Source organism: Lepidochelys olivacea (genome assembly GCF_965140295.1).
Source record: "Lepidochelys olivacea isolate rLepOli2 genome assembly, chromosome: 23".
In the NCBI taxonomy this organism is placed as follows: domain Eukaryota; kingdom Metazoa; phylum Chordata; order Testudines; family Cheloniidae; genus Lepidochelys; species Lepidochelys olivacea.
This window is the reverse complement of record NC_140433.1, coordinates 6,301,627-6,323,825: the sequence shown is the minus strand read 5'-3', so window position 1 is coordinate 6,323,825 and position 22,199 is coordinate 6,301,627.

The following is a 22,199-nucleotide window of genomic DNA, read 5'->3' as shown; positions in this document are numbered from 1 at the left end:
CCAGTACAGACCCCTGGGGGACACCACTAGTTATCTCTCTCCATTCTGAAAACAGACCATTTATTCCTACCCTTTGTTTCCTGTCTTTTAACCAGTTACTGATCCATGAGAGAACCTTTCCTTTTATCCCATGACAGCTTACTTTGCTTATGAGCCTTTGGACCTTATCAAAGGCTTTTGAAAGTCCAAATAAACTATATCCACTGGAAAAAGAGCAGGAGGACATGTGACACCTTAGAGACTAACCAATTTATTTGAGCATAAGCTTTCCTGAGCTACAGCTCACTTCATCGGATGCAGCTCTAAGGTGCCACAAGTCCTCCTTTTCTTTTTGCGAATACAGACTAACACAGCTGCTACTCTGAAATATATCCACTGGATCACCCTTGTCCATATGTTAGTTGACACCCACAAAGAATTCTAATATTTGAAGTGTATGGATTCCCTTTACAAAAGCCATATGGACTCTTCCCCAACACGTCGTGTTCATCTCTGTGTCTGATAATTCTGTTCTTTACTGTAGTTTCAATCTGTTTGCCTGGTACAGAAGTTAGGGTCACTGGCCTGGGATTGCCAGGCTCATCTCAGGAGCCTTTTTAAAAAATGGGTGTTACATTAGCGATCCTCCAGTCACGTAGTACAGAGGATCATATAAGCCATAGGTTCCATACCAGAGTTAGTAGTTCAGCAATTTCGCATTTGAGTTCCTTCAGAACCCTTCGGTGTTACCATCTGGTCCTCGTGACTTATTACTTTAATTTATCCATTTGTTCCCAAACCTCCTCTATTGACACCTCAGTCTGGGACAGCTCCTCAGATTTGTCACCTAAAAAGAACAGCTCAGTGTGAGAATCTCCCTCATCCTCTGCAGTGAAGACCAATGCAAAGAATTCAGATGTTTTCCCTGCAACAGCCTTGTCGTCCTTGACTGCTGTTTCAGCGCCTCACTGGTCCTGTGGCCCCACAGACTGGTTGGCAGCTCCCTGGTGCTGATGTACTTAAAAAAAATTTTTGCTGTTAGCTTCTGTGTCCTTTGTTAGTTGCTCTTCAGATTCTTTTTCTGGCTGGCCAAATTACACTTTTACACTTGGCTTGCCAGAGGTTCTGCACCTTTCTATTTTCTCCCCTAAGATTTGATTTCCAATCTTTAAAGGATGCCTTTTTTGCTTCTAACCACCTCTTTTACTCTGCTGTTTAGCCATGGTGGCGGTTTTTGGGGGTTTTTTTTGGGTCTTCTTACTGTTTTCTTTTTTTATATGTGGGGTTTAGATTTAGTTTGAGTCTCTATTATGGTGTTTTAAAATAGTTTCCAAGCAGCGTGCAGCCATGGCATTCTTATGACTGTTCCTTTTCATTTGCATTTAACTAGCTTCCTCATTTTTGTGTAGTTCCCTTATTTGAAGTTAAACGCTACTGTGGTGGGTTTCTTTGGCATTTTTCCCCCTACAAGGATGGTAAATGTAATTGCATTATGGTTGCTGTTACTGAGCGGTTCAGCTAAATTCTCCTCTTGGACCAGATCCTGCACACCGCTTTGGACTGAATCAAGAATTGCCCCTCCTCTTGCGGATTCCAGAACTAGTTCCAGGAAGCAGCCATTTATGGTGTCTCGAAATTTTATCTCTGCATCCCGTCCTGAGGTGACATGTTCCAGTCAACATGGGAATGGTTGAAATCCCCCGTTGCTGTTGCGTTTTCTGCCTTTGTAGCCTCTGTGAAATGCTCAGGGAGATTACAGTCACCGTCCCCATCCTGGCCAGGTGGTTGGTAGTGTATTCCTATTGCTCTAGTCGAGTCTGGAATTTCTAGCCAGAGAGATTCTATGGTACAGTTTGATTCATTTAAGATTTTTACTCTATTGGCCTCTGCTTTCTTTCACATACAGGGCCACTCCCCCGCCAGCACGACTCACTCCGTCATTCCTATATATTTTGTACCCTGTTTACCAGCCCCCTGTATAAACAGCTTCTGTGCCACACCTCAGAGATGGCTACATCTCAGTGCTGAGTGAGGGATCCCTGTATAAACAGCCCCCACGCACCACCCCAGAGATGGCTGCATCTTAGTGCTGAGTGAGGGATCCCTGCATACACAACTTCTGCTGCACCCCACCCCAGAAGTGGCCATGTCTCTGCGCCAGACGAGGAGTCCCTGTATAAACAGCCCCACCTCAGAGGTGTCTGCATCTCAGAGCCAGGCAAAGGATTCCTGTATCCACAGCCTCCACTCCCCAACCCAGAGGTGGCTGCATTTCTGCACCAGGCTTGAGCGATACCCCAGAGTCAGCTGCATTTCAGTGCCAAGTAAGGGATCCCTGTATACACACCTCCCCTTTCCCCCAGGTGGTAGTACTTCAGTGCCAGGTGAGGGATCCCTGTATACACAGACCCTGCTCCCCAACCCAGAGGTGGCTGCATTTCAGCGCTGAGCAAGGAAGCCTGGTATAAACAGCCCCCATGCCCTACCTGAAAGAGGGCTGCATCTCAGAGCCAGGCAAAGGATCATTGTATGACCAGCCCCTGAACTGTACCCAAGAGGCAGCTGCATTTCACTGCTGAGGGAGGGATCTCTATATAAACAGCCCCCACACCCCACCCCAGAGGTGGCTGCATCTCAGTGCTGGGCAAGGGAGCCTTATATAAAAAGCCCCCACACCCCCCCCAGGCGGCTGCATCTCAGTGGTGAAAGGACCCCCTTTGGGGTTAGGAATAACGCCCCACCCGGGGGTGCCCAGGCAGGTACCCCTCTCCTGGGCTTGCGCATGGCGTGGGTGGCTAGCGAGGGCCCAGCGGGCCGCTGCGCCGGCGGGAGGAGCCGATGACCGCATCGCCTTGTCCCCGCGGTCCCGCCGAGGAGGACAAGGGCAGCGGGCCGGAAGCGGGTGACTCTCCTTCCCCGCCCGCCCGCGCTATTTCGGACTGCAGCGCTGCGGGGCCGGGCGCTATTTATAGCCGCGAGCGGCTAAAAATAGAAGCGGGCCCAGTGCGCGAGCTTATGCGCGCCCGGTCTGCGCCACGGGCAGGTCGCCAGCCCCAGAGCTCGCCCCCCCCCCCACTTCGGGCAGTGCCAGCCCCGCGGCCCCCCAAGGGAGCGCAGCCTGCCTGCAGGGACCAGCTGTGAGCGCGGAGAGGTGTGTATGGGGCGGGCTGGATACAGGGACCTGTGGGTGGGGCTAGGTAGCTAGATATAACGGATAGCCGGGGCGGGGGGGTCGCTAGCCAGAGAGGGGCGTGTGGGGTGCATGCAGGTGGGGGTGTATTCGCTGCTCTAGGCAGCTGGGAACTCGTCCAGCCGGGGTATGCAGGGGCAGGTGGGGATTGAGGGGCATGGAGGGGGGCTGCAGGTCGGGATTGATGAGCATCAGCGGAGCTGGGGGCGGGGAACTCTCCCAGTTCAAATCCCCCACTCCTCCTTTGTAGCCGCAGATGGCCTGAAATCCAGTTCTGGTTTTACTCCTCGCCCCGCGTTTCTCACGGCCTCACAGCTGCTGCCAGGGGGGTTCCAGTGAATCCCGGAGTGGATTTTTCCATCGACGCCGGACCCGGATCCCACCTCTGTCCTGTAGGGGGGGCGCGGGCCCCGATCCTGGTGCCAAGGGCTCCTTGTCATGCCTGATGCGGGGGGCAGGTGCCAGCCCGGGGGAGCGATGGGAGTGGTGCCCAGGCCCCTATCACCCCAGGCCCCCCTCCCCCCAAATGGGGGTTGCACAGGGGTCTCGCTAGCTCCTCCACAGCTGGCGGGGCCCCTGGGGCGCTGGATCAGTTTAGAGGGGGCAGCTGAGAGCCACTGATGAAACCCGTGCATGCCGCCTGTGGTGGAAGCCAGGTATTTGGGTGCTATCACAAACCAGGGGTGCTAAGACCCGCCCCCCAGCACTACTAGGCCCAGCACCCATGCTGGGTGCCCCCTCCTGGCACAGGGGAGCTATGTTCAGGCTGCTCCTAGCACTGGGGACTCACCCAGGCAGGGCAGGGGGAGCTGGGTTCAATGTGCCCACATCCTGGGCTGGGGTCTGACCCTAGCAGTGAGTCTCCAGGCACTGGGGAGGGGTGTCCCTCCCTTCAAGACTTGACCCTGCAGCCCGAGCTCCGTGACCCCACTCTGGGCCGCCCACTCCACCCTCGGGACTGCCCCGGGGCTCCCATGGCAGGAGCAGTAATGACCGCAGCCTGTGAGAGACCCTGAGCCCAGCCGGGGCTCTGTGCCCCTACGGGCTGTACCAGGTTAAAGAATCAGTGGAGGCTGATGAACCAGCAAGGCGTCTATGGCGTGGGGGGATACTCCCCCCCCCCCCGCCCCATGGGGACACTTCAGGCCCTGAGTCCTTCAAGGCATTTGCCCCACAGAGCTTGTGATTGAAATAGACAGAGAGCAGGAGGGGAAGGGACTTGCCTAAGGTCACCCAGCGGGACAGCGGCAGAGCTGGGAAGAGACCGTGGTCTCCTGCCTCCCAGCCCAGTGCACTAGGCCACCCTGCCTGACACAGCAGCAAGGCCTGGGTGACTGTATCCCCAGGGATTCCTGTCGTGGGGTGGGAGGGGTCTCCCAGACAAAGGTCCCTAATGGTAAGAAGTGATTCCCCAGGCCCCCATTTTGGCGAAGTCGCTGGTGTTACAAACCTCAGGCAAGGCAGGTGTGGCCGGCGTCAGAACACAAAAAGAACAGGAGGACTTGTGGCACCATAGAGACGAACCAATTTATCTGAGCATGAGCTTTCGTGAGCTACAGCTCGCTTCATCGGATGCATGCCGTGAAAAGCGTAGAAGATCTTCTTATACACACAAAGCATGAAAAAGTACCTCCCCCCACCCCACTCTCCTGCTGGTAATACAGATCACAGACGCTCCCGCCTCTGAGGAGGGACTGGGAAGGGTGGAGCAGGGGGCATCAGGAGCAGCTCCCGCTCAGGAGTCGAGCTAAGTCCCGGGACCTCCCCTGGCACGACTCCACCAGCTGCTGCCACCTGGGCTCCAGGGGAGGGGAGGCTGCAGCTCACCTGCTGTACAGCAGGGGTAGAAACGTCTGAGCCCCCCATTCCCCGGGTTACATAAACACACCCCATTCTTAGCTGGGCAAGCCCAGAGAGGTGGTGGCCCCAGCTGAGCTGCCCAGACAGCGTCTGCCCCTCCCACAAGTCAGTGGGGCCTTTAGCCTGCTGAATTAGGAACTACTGGTCAGGACCAGAGCCGCGCCCATCTTGCCCGGTATCCCGTCTCTGACAGAGGCAGCACCCGCTGCTTCAGAGGAAGGTGTGAGACCCCCAAAGTGCTGGGCAGATGGGGAGAAGCAGCTGCCCCCCACATCAGGTCTCTCACCCTGGTCTGTAATAGTTAGAGATCAGCTTCAGCCCCTGAGCAGAGTGCGTATTTGCTGTGATAATTCTGGATAGTCTTGTTAGCTGTATAAATATCCAGTCCCTATTTTAATCTGCCTCCACTCTCTGCCTCGGCGATTTCACGTGGCCGTGAGTTCCACAGGCTAGTCCCGCATTGCGTGACAAGGTATTTCCTTTTATCAGATTTGAATCCCCCACCTTTTAATTCCCTGGACCATCCCTGTCTTGTTGTGTATGAGGCACAGAAGCTCCTGATCTCCCTTCTCCAGACCGGTCGTTATTTCATAGACAATTGGCGTGTCCCCTCTCACTCGTCCCCTCTCTGCAATAGCAACCCCAATCTTTCCCATCTACATCCAGGAGCTTAGCCAGGCTCTGATCAAGGCTGTTGCCCATCTCTGACCCCCACTTTGTACAGCACTATCCTGTGTGAGATGGGCCCAGGGTTACATACACACACACGTAGCCCAGATGGGGCTGCCCCATTGATTTATCTGGAGGCATCAGAGCGTTCTCTGCGTTTTTTCTCCACCCCATTCCTTACGCCCCCGGAACATCTCCTTAGCACTTTTGAGCGCAGCTGCTCGCTGGGCAGAGGTCCCCACTGGACTGTCTCCACTGATGCCAGGTCCCACTCCGGAGCTGGCCTGGTTCAGTTTGAGCCCCGTAAGGGCAATGTGCATTTTTCAACAATGAATTTCAGGTGCCACCCTGTGGCGGCCGCCCCCGTGGCTGGCTCAGGTCTCTGCAGACCCTCACAGCCCTCCCTGCTCCTGACTCATGGAAATCATAGAGCTGGGCAGAAAATGGAAAGATTTGGGGAGAGTGATGTTTGCTATCCCCAAATCATTTTAGTGCAGGGGGCCCAAACTTTTTACCTCATGCCCCCTCCCCCTTACCCCATCCATGCCTCTCCCCGCCGGCTGGGAGCGGGGCTGTGGCTCTGGGTAAGGGGGCCAAGGCTGGGGCCACCCCTGGGGCCGGCAGCTGGGGCTAGGGCCAGGAGTGGAGCAGGGTGGGGCTCCCTCCCTGCTCCCCAGGGGGGCTGTCCTGGCCCCAGCCGCACCCCTCCAAATGTTCTTTGGTGCCCCCCTAGGGGCACACCCCCCCAGATTAGGCACACCACCTCTGTTTTAATGCTATCGGCAGCTGTTTGCTGTAGAAGTTTAACCAGCGGCCGTGGGCAGACACATGCCTTTAGCTTTACCACAGCGCCACCATGTACCGGAAGGAAGAGCTTTCCTGTGCGCCGAGTCCCACGCACTGTGCATGCATCTTTGGTGGAATGAAACACGAGCTGTCATAAATATAAAGGGAAGGGTAAACCCCTTTAAAATCCCTCCTGGGCAGAGGAAAAATCCTCTCACCTGTAAAGGGTTGGATCTCCCCCTTAGGCTGGGGGGGGATCCTTTTGTAGTGGACGAGCTCTGCCCGCCCACGTCCTGGATCCCAATAGGACCTGTAAAGGGTTAAGAAGCTAAAGGTAACCTTGCTGGCACCTGACCAAAATGACCAATGAGGAGACAAGATACTTTCAAAAGCTGGGAGGAGGGAGAGAAACAAAGGGTCTGGGGCTGTCTGTATGCTGCTTTTGCCGGGGATAGACCAGGAATGGAGTCTTAGAACTTTTAGTAAGTAATCTAGCTAGGTATGTGTTAGATTATGATTTCTTTAAATGGCTGAGAAAAGAACTGTGCTGAATAGAATGATTATTCCTGTCTGTGTGTCTTTTTTGTAACTTAAGGTTTTTCCTAGAGGGATTCTCTATGTTTTGAATCTAATTACCCTGTAAGGTATCTACCATCCTGATTTTACAGAGGTGATTCCTTTACTTCTATTTACTTCTATTTCTATTAAAAGTCATCTTGTAAGAAAACTGAATGCTTTTTCATTGTTCTCAGATCCAAGGGTTTGGGTCTGTGGTCACCTATGCAAATTGGTGAGGATTTTTATCAAACCTTTCCCAGGAAGTGGGGTGCAAGGGTTGGGAGGATTTGGGGGAGAAAGACGTGTCCAAACTACATTTCCTGGTAAACCCAGTTAGAGTTTGGTGGTGGCAGTGGATATTCCAAGGGCAAAGGATAAAATTAATTTGTATCTTGGGGAAGTTTTAACCTAAGCTGGTGAAAGTAAGCTTAGGAGGTTTTTATACATGTCCCCACATCTGTACCCTAGAGTTCAGAGTTGGGGAGGAACCTTAACACGAGCGTATAAACGGAGAGCAGCATGTGCTGCTGTGCCCGACCATGGAGACGCCCTTATAGTGTGCACCAGGTCGTTGTCCCAGGATTTAGTAATAACTTCAGGACTCAGAGGGTCCTTTTTATATCAAAAAGAGCATCCATGGCTGCCATGGGTCTGGGGAGTTTGTGAGGCACCTCTGTTACCCATGGTACTTCAGGGGTGTCAAGCTGTCCCAGGGCCACTGGGTCAAAGTGATCAGTCACTAAATGTTTCATAGATTCCAAGGCCAGATGGGACCCATCCCAGGTAGCACAGGCCAGAGAAGTGCCCCAGAACAATCCCTAGACCAGAGCCTTTAGAAACACTGCCCAGCTTGATTGGCACATAGATTCATAGATATTTAGGTCAAAAGGGACCATTATGATCATCTAATCTGACCTCCTGCACAACGCAGGCCACAGAATTTCACCCACCACTCCTGCAAAAAACCTCTCACCTATGTCTGTGCTATTGAAGTCCTCAAATTGTGGTTTAAAGACTTCAAGGAACAGAGAATCCTCCAGCAAGTGACCCGTGCCCCATGCCACAGAGGAAGGCGAAAAACCTCCAGGGCTTCTTCCAATCTGCCCTGGAGGAAAATTCCTTCCTGACCCCAAATATGGTGATCAGCTAAATCCTGAGCATGTGGGCAAGATTCATCAGCCAGATACTACAGAAAATATCCCATCACCTATTCACCATGAATATTTAATTACCAAAACCATGTTATCCCATCATACCATCTCCTCCATAAACTTATCGAGTTTCATCTTAAAGCCACATTGTCAGGCCTGTTCTGCGCTGCCGATTTAGACTGACAGAAGCCGCTTTGTGTCACCATAGTTCTGCTTGTATCGACACGTCCGTCTGTCTCCTGCCCTGTTACGCTGACCCAGTAACACCGCCTCCCGCAGCGGCGCTGGGCCCCGGTCGATGGGCTGAGGCAGATGCAGCGTGAGTGGAGAGGCGCGTTACTTATTGTAAGGGGACAAAATTCAGTGGGGGTGTTTTGGTTGCTAGCTCCCAGTACTCAAAGGGGAAGGGTCAATGGGAAACCAGGACCTTGAGCCTGACAGTCCCCAGCAACAATGGGGAGAGGCCAATGCTCCAGGTCAGCCTGAATGACAGGTGGGCAGGCTGATCAGGAGGCCAGGGGGGTCCATGTGAGCTGGAATTCCCTGGGTCAGACAGAGTGGGGCCCAGCTAAGGAGAGAGCTGGGGCCCGAGCCAAGCTGCCAGCAGAGTCACAGAAGCAGCCCGGAGAGCAGACCTGCACTGGGAGGAGAGCTGCAGCAACCGGGGCCAGAGAAGCAGCCCAGGGAGCAGCCGTGCTGAGGCAGAATGGAGCTGGAGCAATCCGGAGCTGGGTGCGGTGAGTATCTGGGGAGAGCGAGGGGGACCCTGGGCAGCGGGCCCAGCGCAGGGAGATGTCCCCTCACCCCAGCCGAGAGGCCTTGCAGGCCAGGCTTGGAGGGGGACCGTAACCTCGACGGGGCGGGGGCGATGCTGGGAAGAAGGGTCCTGCCAGCTAGAGCCTGAGAGCGTGCGGCCACCGCCAGAGCAAGTGTCTGACCCACAGCATCCCTGCAGCATGGCCAGGGCCTGAGAAGGGGCCTGGGTCGTTTGAGGAACAGACTGGGAGCTTCCCTTACATCCCAGAGACGCTGGTTGGGACGTCCCTGTGCCACGGAGCGGGGTGACGGGTTTTCTTTAACCTTTCCCAGTTTTTCCTTATTTTTTTAAATTAGTTGCTGTTTAATAAATTGTATTTGCTTTGAACTGTACCTAATGATCAGTAGGTCAGGGAAGCATCCACTGCAGAGAGAGCACCCCCGAGTGGGGACACCCTAGCCCCTGCCCTAAGTGACCACAACAGGGTTGGGGGTCGAGCCCCCCAGGAATCCTGGGCCCAGCCTTGTTGGGGTTACAAGGACTCTGCCACACAGGAGAGTTAAAGGGGAGCCCTTGAAGTCAGGCAGGCCTCTGGGTAAAGGAAGTGGGTGCGAGGACTCAGATCCTTTCTCTTGCCCACTTCACCGGGGTAGTGTATAAGCCAGGAAAGTTCCCCACAATAGTAGGACCATTCCCCTGCTTACATTATGTCCTCCAGCAGCTGTCCCACAATGCTCTGGTCACAGTTGTGAGCTCCTCTGCCCAGGGATCAGGTAGACCGGGAGGCCTGCCTCCCTTCCCCCATGAATTTTTGAAATGCCTTTTCCTGCTTGCCCAGCTTGGCGATCACACCAAACCACTCTCCACTGTTGTGTGCAACTGCCCAGCTGGCCATGCCAGCTACATGCGCTGGACACGCTCCAGCCTGGAGCAGACCGGAGATACTGGATCTCCTGGACCTGGGGGTCTGTGCAGGCCCAGCTCTGAACCAGCCATAGAAGCGTCGACCTCTACGGGCAGATTGCTCGGGGGATGCAGAAGGGGCACCACGGCGACCAGCAGCAGTGCCGCAGGAAAGCCAAGGAGCTGCGGCAGGCACACCAGGCGGCCAGCGAGGCCAACAATCGATCGAGTGCCGAGCTGAAGACCTGCCGCGTTCACAGAGAGCTGCGTGCCATCCTTGGGGGAGAACGGCTTTGGACTGCACCGCAGTCCCGGCAGCCGAGCGACGGGCGAGCCCAGTGCAGAGGGTAAGTGGGGGACTGCATTTCCCATGACAGGGATGGCACCCCCAAATGAGTGGGACACAGACTTGGGCCTTTCCTTGATTTACTCGTGCTGGAAGAGGTTGCAGTACAACCAAGAGAGGCGGAGTTGCTCTCTGCTTATCATTTATCTCATGCTTCTCTCATTCAAGAAAGGTCCCTTGAATCTTCCTGAGAGACCTCCATGAAACTTCCCTGCAGGTACCCGTAATCCTGTCCCAAAGGTTTCCAGGCAGGGCTGCCTTATTTCCTCCCCTGGGGTAGGACACTTCCCCATGCCAGGCAGCGATAACTTTGGCATGTACCCTGCAGTCAACAGGCTGGTGGCACGTGAGGCCGGGTGGCTTCCGGACACCCGCAGCAGCTGTGCTCTCTCCACCTTTGTTACCCTCAGGTGAAATACAGCTACCACCACCCCCTGCGGAAAATGGGGCCGTATTCAGGGCCAGTGCCCTACCCTCGTAGGTTCATGCAACCCAGAAGTTCCCTCCTTCTTTAACACAGCGGGAGTTGAGCACTGGAGACCAGGGACGGCCAAGAAAATGGACACCGATATTCCTTCCTCTGGTTTATTTATTACTGTTATTATGTCCCTGTCAGTCTTCTCTTCCACCCCCAACAATCTTCTAGTCATTGAACTTTCTGAAACTTTGCACTTTTAGGGAGAGGTGAGGGATTGACTCTGTGTACACAAATTTGCAGAGGGACAATAGGGTTGAGGTCTGTTATTTCTCACCTCTATATATTTATTTAATTAATTTATTTTAAACCATTTTTGCTGTTAACAAGCATGTTATCTCTGGAGACACAAATCCACAGTCTGAGAACTGCAAAACTAAGCATCTCTGATGGTATCTTCTAGACGGAGCACTGAGTCCCATTGGGTAGATAGAAAGATTAAGCTAAATAATCTATACAGAAGCCCCTGGAACCCCATAAGATTGGGTCCCTAATCCATGAATTATTGGAACTCCTTGACAAAACTTCTTAAACATTACACGAATATATTGTCTCCTACGATAGAATTAGAATTTATAATCCCTATTCCATGATGAGACATCTTTGGGCTAGAATGTACCTTAATTAAAACTATCTTTAGATAGGTTTTTTCCTCAAAAAGCATTTTATCAAAAAATCCAATTTAAATAAAAAAACACACTGATTTTTATCCACCCTGGTAGGACCTGGAATGGAACCACAGAGAGGGCTACAATGCCTCTGTCTGTCTTCCCCTGCTGTAGGATTGGTCGGTTGCCAATCTCTGAGTCAGAATTACCCCAAATGGGGTAGTGAAAGTGTAATCCATTAGCCAGAATGGCCCGGACTCTCCGAGAGTTCCCTCTTTTACTCTCTAAGGCAGGATGCCAAGAGCTCCGAGAAGGAGATTGGTTTAATTAATTGGCTCTTCCAGTTCACACCAGTAAGGGGGTGTTATTGTTCATGGGCTGGAAGGATGGGAGGGGATTTGGAAGGGAGAATCCAAATGAAATTTTTCAGCTTCCTGGCCACCTGCCTGGGAAAGTGACACTGACAAGAGCCAAGTTTCAGAGTAACAGCTGTGTTAGTCTGTATTCGCAAAAAGAAAAGGAGTACTTGTGGCACCTTAGAGACGAACCAATTTATTTGAGCATAAGCTTTCGTGAGCTACAGCTCACTTCATCGGATGCATACTGTGGAAACTGCAGAAGACATTATATACACAGAGACCATGAAACAATACCTCCTCCCATCCCACTCTCCTGCTTGTAATAGCTTATCTAAAGTGATCACGCTCCTTACAATGTGTATGATAATCAAGTTTGGCCATTTCCAGCACAAATCCAGGTTTTCTCACCCCCCCCGCCCCCCCCCCAAAAAAACCCACACACAGAAACTCACTCTCCTGCTGGTAATAGCTTATCCAAAGTGACCACTCTCCCTACAATGTGTATGATAATCAAGGTGGCCCAACTTGATTATCATACACATTGTAAGGAGCGTGATCACTTTAGATAAGCTATTACCAGCAGGAGAGTGGGATGGGAGGAGGTATTGTTTCATGGTCTCTGTGTATATAATGTCTTCTGCAGTTTCCACAGTATGCATCCGATGAAGTGAGCTGTAGCTCACGAAAGCTCATGCTCAAATAAATTGGTTAGTCTCTAAGGTGCCACAAGTACTACTTTTCTTTTTACTGACAAGAGCCTTCCTACCCAGCACCAGAGAGGCAGAGAACCTGGGTGCTCGGCTTCTCCAGCCCCAGAGCCAAGGGGGAGGCAGGAGCCCTCCTGGACAGCATTAATCAGTCTTGCTTTCTAGTCTTTCTCGTCTTGATTTTCCCAACAGAAAACTGACGTTTTACAGCAACATGGATGTTTTCCCAGAGGAAATTTAGATTTTTGCCCAAATGGCCTTTTCCATGGGGAAATTATTCCAACTGCAAACTCCCCACAGGCTCCACTGAATAACTTGGTTCACCTCCCCTCTCCAGATCCTCCTTAAATTCATTAAACACCTAGGAACCTAGTGCACAGCCTCTTGCCATGATGAACATTCACCGGTTGACCACCTCTTAGCTTCCTCTCCGTGGGCCAGTTTTTACTTTGCCTCTCGCCCATGACAACGTAGGCTTGATTTTAGTGGAACTTGGGAGCCAGAATACTTTTGCAGATCTGGGTCTTCACTTCTTAGTATCCTCTTATGCAGGACCTTGTCAAAGGCCTTTTGAAAGTCTCGGCAAATATAGCACCTGTCTACAAAAAGGGGAATAACGACAACCCAGTGACCGAGAGACCAGTCAGCTTAACTCCAGTACCTGATAATGGAGGAAATAATCAAACAATCCATTTGTAAACACCTAGGAGAAAATAAAGGGATATGTAACAGTTAACATGGATTTGTCAAGAACAAATCATGTCAAACCAACCTCATATTCTTTTTGGACAGGGTAACAAGCCTTGTGGATAGAGGAGGAGCGGTAGATGTGGTATATAGGGTTACCTAGGGAGGTGGTGGAATCTCCATCCTTAGAGGTTTTTAAGGCCCAGCTTGACAAAGTCCTGGCTGGGATGATTTACTTGGTGTTGGTCCTGCTTTGAGCAGCGGGTTGGACTAGATTAGCTCCTGAGGTCTCTTCCAACCCTAATATTCTATGATTCTATATCTCAACTTTAGTAAAGCTTTTGATACTGTCTCGCATGACCGTCTCATAACCAACCTAGAGAAATATAGCCGTAGTGAACCTGCTATGAGTTAGGTGCCCAGCTGGCTGGAAAACTGTACTCAGAGAGTAGTTCTCAATAGTTCACAGTCAAGCTGCAAGGGCATATTGAGTGGGGTCCTGCAAGGATCTGTCCTGGGGCTGGTTCTAGTCAATATCTTCATAGATTATTTGGATAATGGCATAGAATCATAGAATATCAGGGTTGGAAGGGACCTCAGGAGGTCATCTAGTCCAACCCCCTGCTCAAAGCAGGACCGATCCCCGACTAAATCATCCCAGCCAGGGCTTTGTCAAGCCTGACCTTAAAAACTTCTAGGGAAGGAGATTCCACCACCTCCCTAGATAACGCATTCCAGTGTTTCACCACCCTCGTAGTGAAAAAGTTTTTCCTAATATCCAACCTAAATCTCCCCCACTGCAACTTGAGACCATTACTCCTTGTTCTGTCATCTACTACCACTGAGAACAGTTTAGAGCCATCCTCTTTGGAACCCCCTTTCAGGTAACTGAAAGCAGCTATCAAATTCCCCCTCATTCTTCTCTTCTGAAGACTAAACATCCCCAGTTCCCTCAGCCTTGCCTCATAAGTCATGTGTTCCAGTCCCCTAACCATTTCTGTTGCCCTCCGCTGGATTCTTTCCAATTTTTCCACATCCTTCTTGTAGTGTGGGGCCCAAAACTGGACACAGTACTCCAGATGAGGCCTCACCAGTGTCGAATAGAGAGGAACGATCACGTCCCTCAATCTGCTGGCAATGCCTCTACTTATACATCCCAAAATGCCATTGGCCTTCTTGGCAACAAGGGCACACTGTTGACTCATATCTAACTTCTCGTCCACTGTAACCCCTAGGTCCTTTTCTGCAGAACTGCTGCCGAGCCATTCAGTCCCTAGTCTGTAGCGGTGCACTGGATTCTTCCGTCCTAAGTGCAGAACTCTGCACTTGCCCTTGTTGAACCTCATCAGATTTCTTTTGGCCCAATCTTCCAATTTGTCTAGGTCACTCTGAACCCTATCCCTACCCTCCAGCGTATCTACCTCGCCTCCCAGTTTAGTGCCATCTGCAAACTTGCTGAGGGTGCAATCCACACCATCCTCCAGATCATTTATGAAGATATTGAACAAAACCGGCCCCAGGACCGACCCCAGGCACTCCACTTGATACCGACTGCCAACTAGAGCCATTGATCACTACCCGTTGAGCCCGACAATCTAGCCAGCTTTCTATCCACCTTATAGTCCATTCATCGAGCCCATACTTCTTTAACTTGCTGGCAAGAATACTGTGGGAGACCGTGTCAAAAGCTTTGCTAAAGTCAAGGAACAACACGTCCACCGCTTTCCCTTCATCCACAGAGCCAGTTATCTCATCATAGAAGGCAATTAGATTAGTCAGGCATGACTTGCCCTTGGTGAATCCATGCTGACTGTTCCTGATCACTTTCCTCTCCTCTAAGTGCTTCAGAATTGATTCCTTGAGGACCTGCTCCATGATTTTTCCAGGGACTGAGGTGAAGCTGACTGGCTTGTAGTTCCCCAGATCCTCCTTCTTCCCTTTTTTAAAGATGGGCACTACGTTAGCCTTTTCCCAGTCATCTGGGACCTCCCCCGATTGCCATGAGTTTTCAAAGATAATGGCCAATGGCTCTGCAATCACATCCGCCAACTCCTTTAGCACTCTCGGATGCAACACATCCGGCCCCATGGACTTGTGCTCGTCCAGCTTTTCTAAATAGTCCCAAACCACTTCCTTCTCCACAGAGGGCTGGCCACCTACTCCCCATGCTGTGCTGCCCAGTGCAATAGTCTGGGAGCTGACCTTGTTCGTGAAGACAGAGGCAAAAAAAGCATTGAGAACATTAGCTTTTTCCACATCCTCTGTCATGAGGTTGCCTCCCTCATTCAGTAAGGGGCCCACACTTTCCTTGACTTTCTTCTTGTTGCTAACATACCTGAAGAAACCCTTCTTGTTACCCTTAACATCTCTTGCTAGCTGCAACTCCAGGTGTGATTTGGCCTTCCTGATTTCACTCCTGCATGCCCGAGCAATATTTTTATACTCATCCCTGGTCATTTGTCCAATCTTCCACTTCTTGTAAGCTTCTTTTTGGTATTTAAGAGCAGCAAGGATTTCACTGTTAAGCCAAGCTGGTCGCCTGCCATATTTACTATTCTTTTTACATATCGGGCTGCTTTGTCCCTGTAACCTCAATAAGGATTCTTTAAAATACAGCCAGCTCTCCTGGACTCCTTTCCCCCTCATGTTATTCTCCCAGGGGATCTTGCCCATCAGTTCCCTGAGGGAGTCAAAGTCTGCTTTTCTGAAGTCCAGGGTCTGTATTCTGCTGCTTTCCTTTCTTCCTTGTGTTAGGATCCTGAACTCAACCATTTCAAGGTCACTGCCTCCCAGGTTCCCATCCACTTTTGCTTCCCCTACTAATTCTTCCCGGTTTGTGAGCAGCAGGTCAAGAAGAGCTCTGCCCCTAGTTGGTTCCTCCAGCACTTGCACCAGGAAATTGTCGTGTAGAGCATACACGTATAAAGTGGTGGATGATACCAAGCTGGGAGGGGTTACAAGTGCTTTGGAGGACAGGATTAGAATGATCTTGACAAACTGGAGAAATGATCTGAAATAGGATGACAGAGCCGTAACTAGGCATTTTAGCAGCCGGGTGAGCAAGCCTATTTGCACCCCTTACCAGGGTTTTGTGTGTGTGTGATTTTCTTCCCCCTTTTTCCATCCCTGGGCTTTGTGTCCTGGGTGGCTGCCCCACTCACCCCGCCCCGGATACGGACAAATTCAATAAGGACATATGCAAAGTACCACACTTGGGAAGGAAAAATCAATTGCACACATAGAAAATGGGAAATGACTGTCTAGGAAGAAGTACTGCGGAAAGGGATCTGGGGGGTTAGACTGGATCACAAACTAAAAATGAGCCAACAGTGTAACACTGTTGCCAAAAAAGCAAACATCATTCTGGGCTGTGTTAGCAGGAGTGTTGTAAGCAAGACACGAGACGCAATCCTTCCATTCTACCCAGCACCGGTAAGGTCACAGCTGGAGGATTGTATCCAGTTCTGGGCACCCACACTTCAGGAAAGATGAGAAAGTCCAGAGAAGAGCAACAAAAATGATTAAAGGCCTAGAAAACATGACCTATGAGGAAAGAGTGAAGAAATGGGGTTTGTCTGGAGAAGAGAAGACTGACAGGGACATGATAACAGTCTTCAAGTACCTAAAAGGTTGCTAGGGGTTATAAATTGTTCTTCTTAACCTCTGAGGCTAGGACAAGAAGCAATGGCCTTAAATTGCAGCCAGGGCGGTTTAGGTTGGACATTAGGAAAAACTTCCAGTCAGGGTGGTGAAGCACTGGAATAAATCGCCCAGGAAGGCTGTGGAATCTCCATCACTGGAGGATTTTAAAAACAGGTCAGAGAAACACCTGTCAAGGATGGTCTAGATAATACTTAGTCCTGCCTCAGTGCAGGGGACTGGACTAGATGACCTATCAACAAGGTCCCTTCCAGTCCTATGATTCTAGGTCACCTAGGCTCCTTTATCCACAGCTTAACTGAACTGTTCAAAGAATCTCAAGAAAGTAGTGAGACACGATTTTCCTTTGCTCAACCCATGCTGGTTAGACCCTGTGAGACCATGATCTTCCAGAGTGTTATTCGGCTTTTAATTACCAATCCAACCTATTTGCCGGGCCCAGAGGTGATGCTCGTGGGGCCATACTGCCCCACATTCCCCTTAGATGCTTTTTATAAGTTTAGGCACAAGATTTGCTACCCTCTGGAATGGTGGCTGTGTTGTAGCTCACGAAAGCTTATGCTCAAGTAAATTTGTTAGTCTCTAAGGTGCCACAAGTACTCCTTTTCATTTTGCGAGTACAGACTAACATGGCTGCTACTCTGAAACCTGTGTTTAGTGAGAAATTGCTTATTTTCGTTAGAAGCTCAGCTGCTTCTTACTCGAGCTCCTTCTAAACCCTTGGCTGGACCATCTGGGCCTGCCACCTCGTTCTCTTTGTTACCAGGAGAAAGCAGGCCTGGGCAGGAATCACTCCCCACACCAGCATCTTCCGTGGTGAAGATGGATGCAAAGAAATAATTTCACTTCTCAGCAGACTTGTTTTCTTCCTTAATTGCTGCCTTTGACCCCCATGATCTGGCTGACGCCTGATTCTTTAGCAGGCTTCCAGCTTGCCGTAGACTTGGAGAATCTCTTGTTTCTTTTTGCACCTTTAGCTATTTGCTCTTTGAACTCCGCTTTGGCCCTTCTGACTCATCGCCTCCTGTAATGGATGCTCCCATTTGTGGGGTTCACTTGGGTTGGTTTTTCAGATGCCAAAGGATGTTTATTTGGCTCCAACAGCTTCTTGAACCATTTAGCCAGAATGATTTAACTCCTTGCCTTCCTGGCTCACTTTTGGTGTGGATGCCTTATGGGACAGTATCAAATGCTGGAGGATGAAGAGGTTGAACACTAGCAACCAGCCTGGATTTACCAAGAACAAATCATGCCAAACCAGCTTGATTTCCTTCTTTGACAGGAAAAAGAAAAGGAGGACTTGTGGCACCTTAGAGACTAACAAAATGTATTTGAGCATGAGCTTTCAGTTGCTACTCTGAAACCATTCTTTGACAGGGTAACTGGTTTGGTGGATGAGGGGGATCCAGTGGATATAATATACCTGGACTTTAGCTTTTGACACTGTCCCTCATGATATTCTGATAAGTAAGCTGGAGAAATGTGGGCTCAGGAGAACTACCATTGAGTGGATACATAATTGGTTAAACAACCACAAATAAGGAGTAACTATAAATGGAATGATGTCGGATTGGAGGGAGGTCTCCAGTGGGGTTCCACAGGGATCTGTTCTGGGTCTGATGTTATTTAACATCTTTATTAAAGACCTGGATGTAGGACTAGAAAGCACCCTGATGAAGTCTGCAGATGACACAAAGCGGGGGGGGGGGTGTTAGAAACACTTTGGAGGATAGAGCTAGAATTCAAAAGAATCTTGATAAATTGGAGAACTGGGCTATAGACAACACAATGAAATTCAACAAAGACAATTGTAAGGTGCCACCCTTGGGGAAAAACCCCAAATGCACAAATACAGAATGGGGGATAACCGGCTTGGCAGCAGCACTGCTGAGAAGGATCTGGGAGTTGTGGTGGATCACGACCTCAATGTGAGTCAGCAAAGCGATGCTGTTGCAAAAAAAGCAAATGCAATTTTGGGTTGCATTAACAGAGGCAGAGCCTGCAAGGTGATCGTGCTGCTCCACTCACCACTGGTTAGGCCTCAGCTGGCATACTGTGTCCAGTTTTGGTCACCAATGAATAGAAAGGATATAGAAGGCAAGTGACAAAGATGATCAGAGGGATGGAACGCAAGCCATGTGAGCAAAGGCTGAAGGAGCTGGGTATGTTTAGTCTGGAAAAGAGGAGATTAAGGGGGGCCATGATAGTGGTTTTCAAATACTTGAAAGGCTGCCATAAAAAAGATGGAGATAAGTTGTTCTCTCTTGCCACAGAGGGCAGGACAAGAGGCAGTGGGTTCAAACTACAGCACAGCAGATCTAGATTAAAAATTTCCTAGCTGTAAGAACAGTAGGACAATGGAAGAGATGCCTAGGGAGGTTGTGGAAGCTCCTGGACGTTTCAAAAGGAGGCTGGAGCCACCTGTTCAAGGCATCAGTGGGCAGAAAGTTGTTGATCTGGGGGGAAACTGGAAAAACACACAGAGCCCTTCACACCTGGTTTCTTCTTGACTGGGGCAGTTCTGCCCTAGAACATTCCCTGGGATTTTGGAATTGCTGGGCTGTGGATTTGAAGAGTTCTCATGTTACAGACAAGTGGACAGAGAGATGCCATGGTGGTGAGCGTAAGGTCTTCGCAAGCTCAGCCAACAAGCTGTTCCAAACAGCAGCCAAGGAATCATCCTCTCCACTTGATCCTGCTGGGCTGTTTGATCAGTGCATGATCCTCTGTGCTCAGAATTTCTCTCTCTCGATTCTATGGCTCCGTTAGACAGAGCTTGGCTCCCCCAGCTCTTCATCCAACTCCGTCTCTTCTGGATCGCTTGTCCCCAGGTATCCCAGCACCCACTGGGTTTTGTCTTGCCACCATGTTTCCATAATGCCTGTAGCACCAAGCTCCGTGCATCGCCAGGCATCTCGTCCACTGCAGTTTGGCTGCGAGCTTCTCCTATGAAGACCCAGACATTTATCGCTTTGATTCTTGGCGAGGTTTAGTATTGATCCAATTTTATTTGACTCCTTAATCCAACACCTGTCCTGGTACTAGAGGGGCACTTGTTTCCTTGCTTATGTAGGCTGAGCTGAAGCCCTTGCTAGCCCTGAAGTGAGGGGCCCAGCTGGAGGGATAGTCCTAGTGGGGGGTGAGGGGTCCAGTTGGGTGTACAGCTCGGCCATAGCAATGAAGCGTGTGACCCCCTGTGACTAGACAGCAGCAGAGAGTCACGGCCCAGGCCCCTGCTGTGCGCTAGGCCCTGAAGAGAAGAGAACCATCCCTGCCCCAAACAGCTTTCTCAGTGGCTCTCTTGTGTGGCCTCCGCCCCTCCCTGCTCTAGGCCAGCCGGGCTTTGCTCCCTCCCCGTGACTGGGCACTTGGAGATGGCCGGCTCTGTTACTGCCCTCGTTAGCCACCACCCCACTCAGGTGCTGCCCCTCCGGCCACCCACCCCCAGCTCTTCGATCGAATGTGCCCAACACATGCCAGCAGCTTGGCTCCACTTTGCTTCCTGGGGGCCCATCCCCCTCCCCCTCCCCATGGACTGCCCCTGCCCCAAAATGTTCCCTGGAGCCCAATAAACTGAACCCTCCACACCTGCTTTCCCACCATGCCGTGGGGCCTGGCAGCCCCCTCTCTCTGGCTGCACCTGCCTGCCGCCTGAGGCAGCTCCCCCAGCACGACACCCAGGTTGGCTCTCGGCTACTCATCTCTTTACCCATGAGGTCAGGATCTGCCAGGGGGGTTGGGCTGGTCGACAGGCCCTTGGAGGATCCAGCCAGCGTGGCAGAGCCCCAAGGGGTCCCGCTCTTCCTCCAGGGCAAGCCCCACAGCCCCTGAGTCTTGGCTCCAGCCCGTCTGCTTGGGGACATGTGGGGGGACCCCCTTCCTCCCCATGGCTGGGTGTGAATGTTCTGGGGTGCTGATACGGGGCCGCTTTCAGCATGTTGCAGCCAGCTCCTTAATGACCCAGCCATTGCGCCCCAGATCGCCAGGCGACCCCCACGCCTGCGCCAGCCCAAAACAGACTTAACCCTTCTCCCCGCACTGGGGAGTAGTGCAAAGCATTGCGGGAAACTGAGGCACGCATGAGATCCATAAAAACGTTACCGAAAATGCCCCCTTCGTCCTAGGAGCATTGTTCCCATTCTGCAGACTGGGAAGCCGAAGCTCGGAGAGGGGAAGTGACTCCCACCCCCAAGCTGGAAATCAATCTCTGGATTTGAGTCTGGTGCTCTAGCCATTACCCCACACTGCTGCCCTGTACAGCTGGGGGGTTAGTGCTCATGTGTTTTGGGAGCTATGGGCCCAGCTTCCCTAGAGCATCGCCCACTCCTGCTGAGCCAGCCCTGGAAACCAGGCAGCATGGAGGAGGGGACTGGGATTTCCCAGCACCCTCTGGGGCATCGCTCCAACTCCCCATACCAGCCTCCTGGGTGCTACAGAAATCTGGACAGAGAGGCCCTCTGGGTGCCCCTGGTGCCGTGCCCGGTCCTGGCTGGCATTGCCACGAGCCACCCCTTCCCATCCAGTAGCCAAGAAAGCAGCCCCAGGCACAGAGGGGTGCTGGCCGGCGGTGTGTGCAAGTCATTACGCAGGAGCAGAGCTGGCCGGAACTCGGGGGATGGCTCCGGAGACGTTTTGGTATCCCAGATGTGAGCGGAGTCAGAACGGCAGCAAATGCACCCACTTTCTTGGCCCGCCGGTGACCGAAAACACCGAAATAGGGTGGGCCTGGAAGGAAATAGGGGAAAGCTGGTCTCCCTCCTGGCTCTTCCCTCCCCCACCTTGTCCCTTAGACGGTCAGTCACAGGCTCTGCAGCGTCCCTGCCCTACAGCTGGGAGCCTGGAGGCTGCCTGGGCCCAGGCACTGGGAGGAGGATCCAGCCCCGGCCCCTCCAGCCGCTGATTCAGCCCCTGCGCCGCTGCCGTCATCGCCCGGCCTCTGGCTCGCTGCTATTTTTAGCCGGGCTGCGCCAGGAATAGCGCGGGGGCCGCTGCGCGCAGGGCCGGAGCCTCGTCAGCGCAGCTATTCCGGGCCCGGCCGGCGCCCCCCCGCCGCGGAAGCCTGCACCTGCCAGACCCCTGCCTCCAGCCCTCTGCCCCCCTGCCCTGCCTCCAGCCCTCTGCCCCCCCGTCTCCCCCTCCCCAGCCCTCTGCCCCCCTCCCCTGCCCTGCCTCCAGCCCTCTGCCCCCCCTGTCTCCCCCTCCCCAGCCCACTGCCCCTCTGCTCTGTCCCCTCCGTCCCCTCCCCTCCCCAGGCAGGCTCCCTTTCCAGCCCTTTTCCGCCTCCCCATGTCTCCCCTGCCCAGCCTCTGTCCCCTCATCTCCCCCTCCCCAGCCCTCTGCCCCCCACATCTCTCCCTCCACAGCCCTCTGCCCCTCCCCATGTGTCCCCCTCCCCTGCCTCCAGCTATCTGCCCCCCCATCTCCCCCTCCCTTGCCCTCTGCCCCACGTCTCCCCCTCCCCAGCCCTCTCTCCCCTCCCCCCAGCCCTCTGCCCCTCCCCTGTG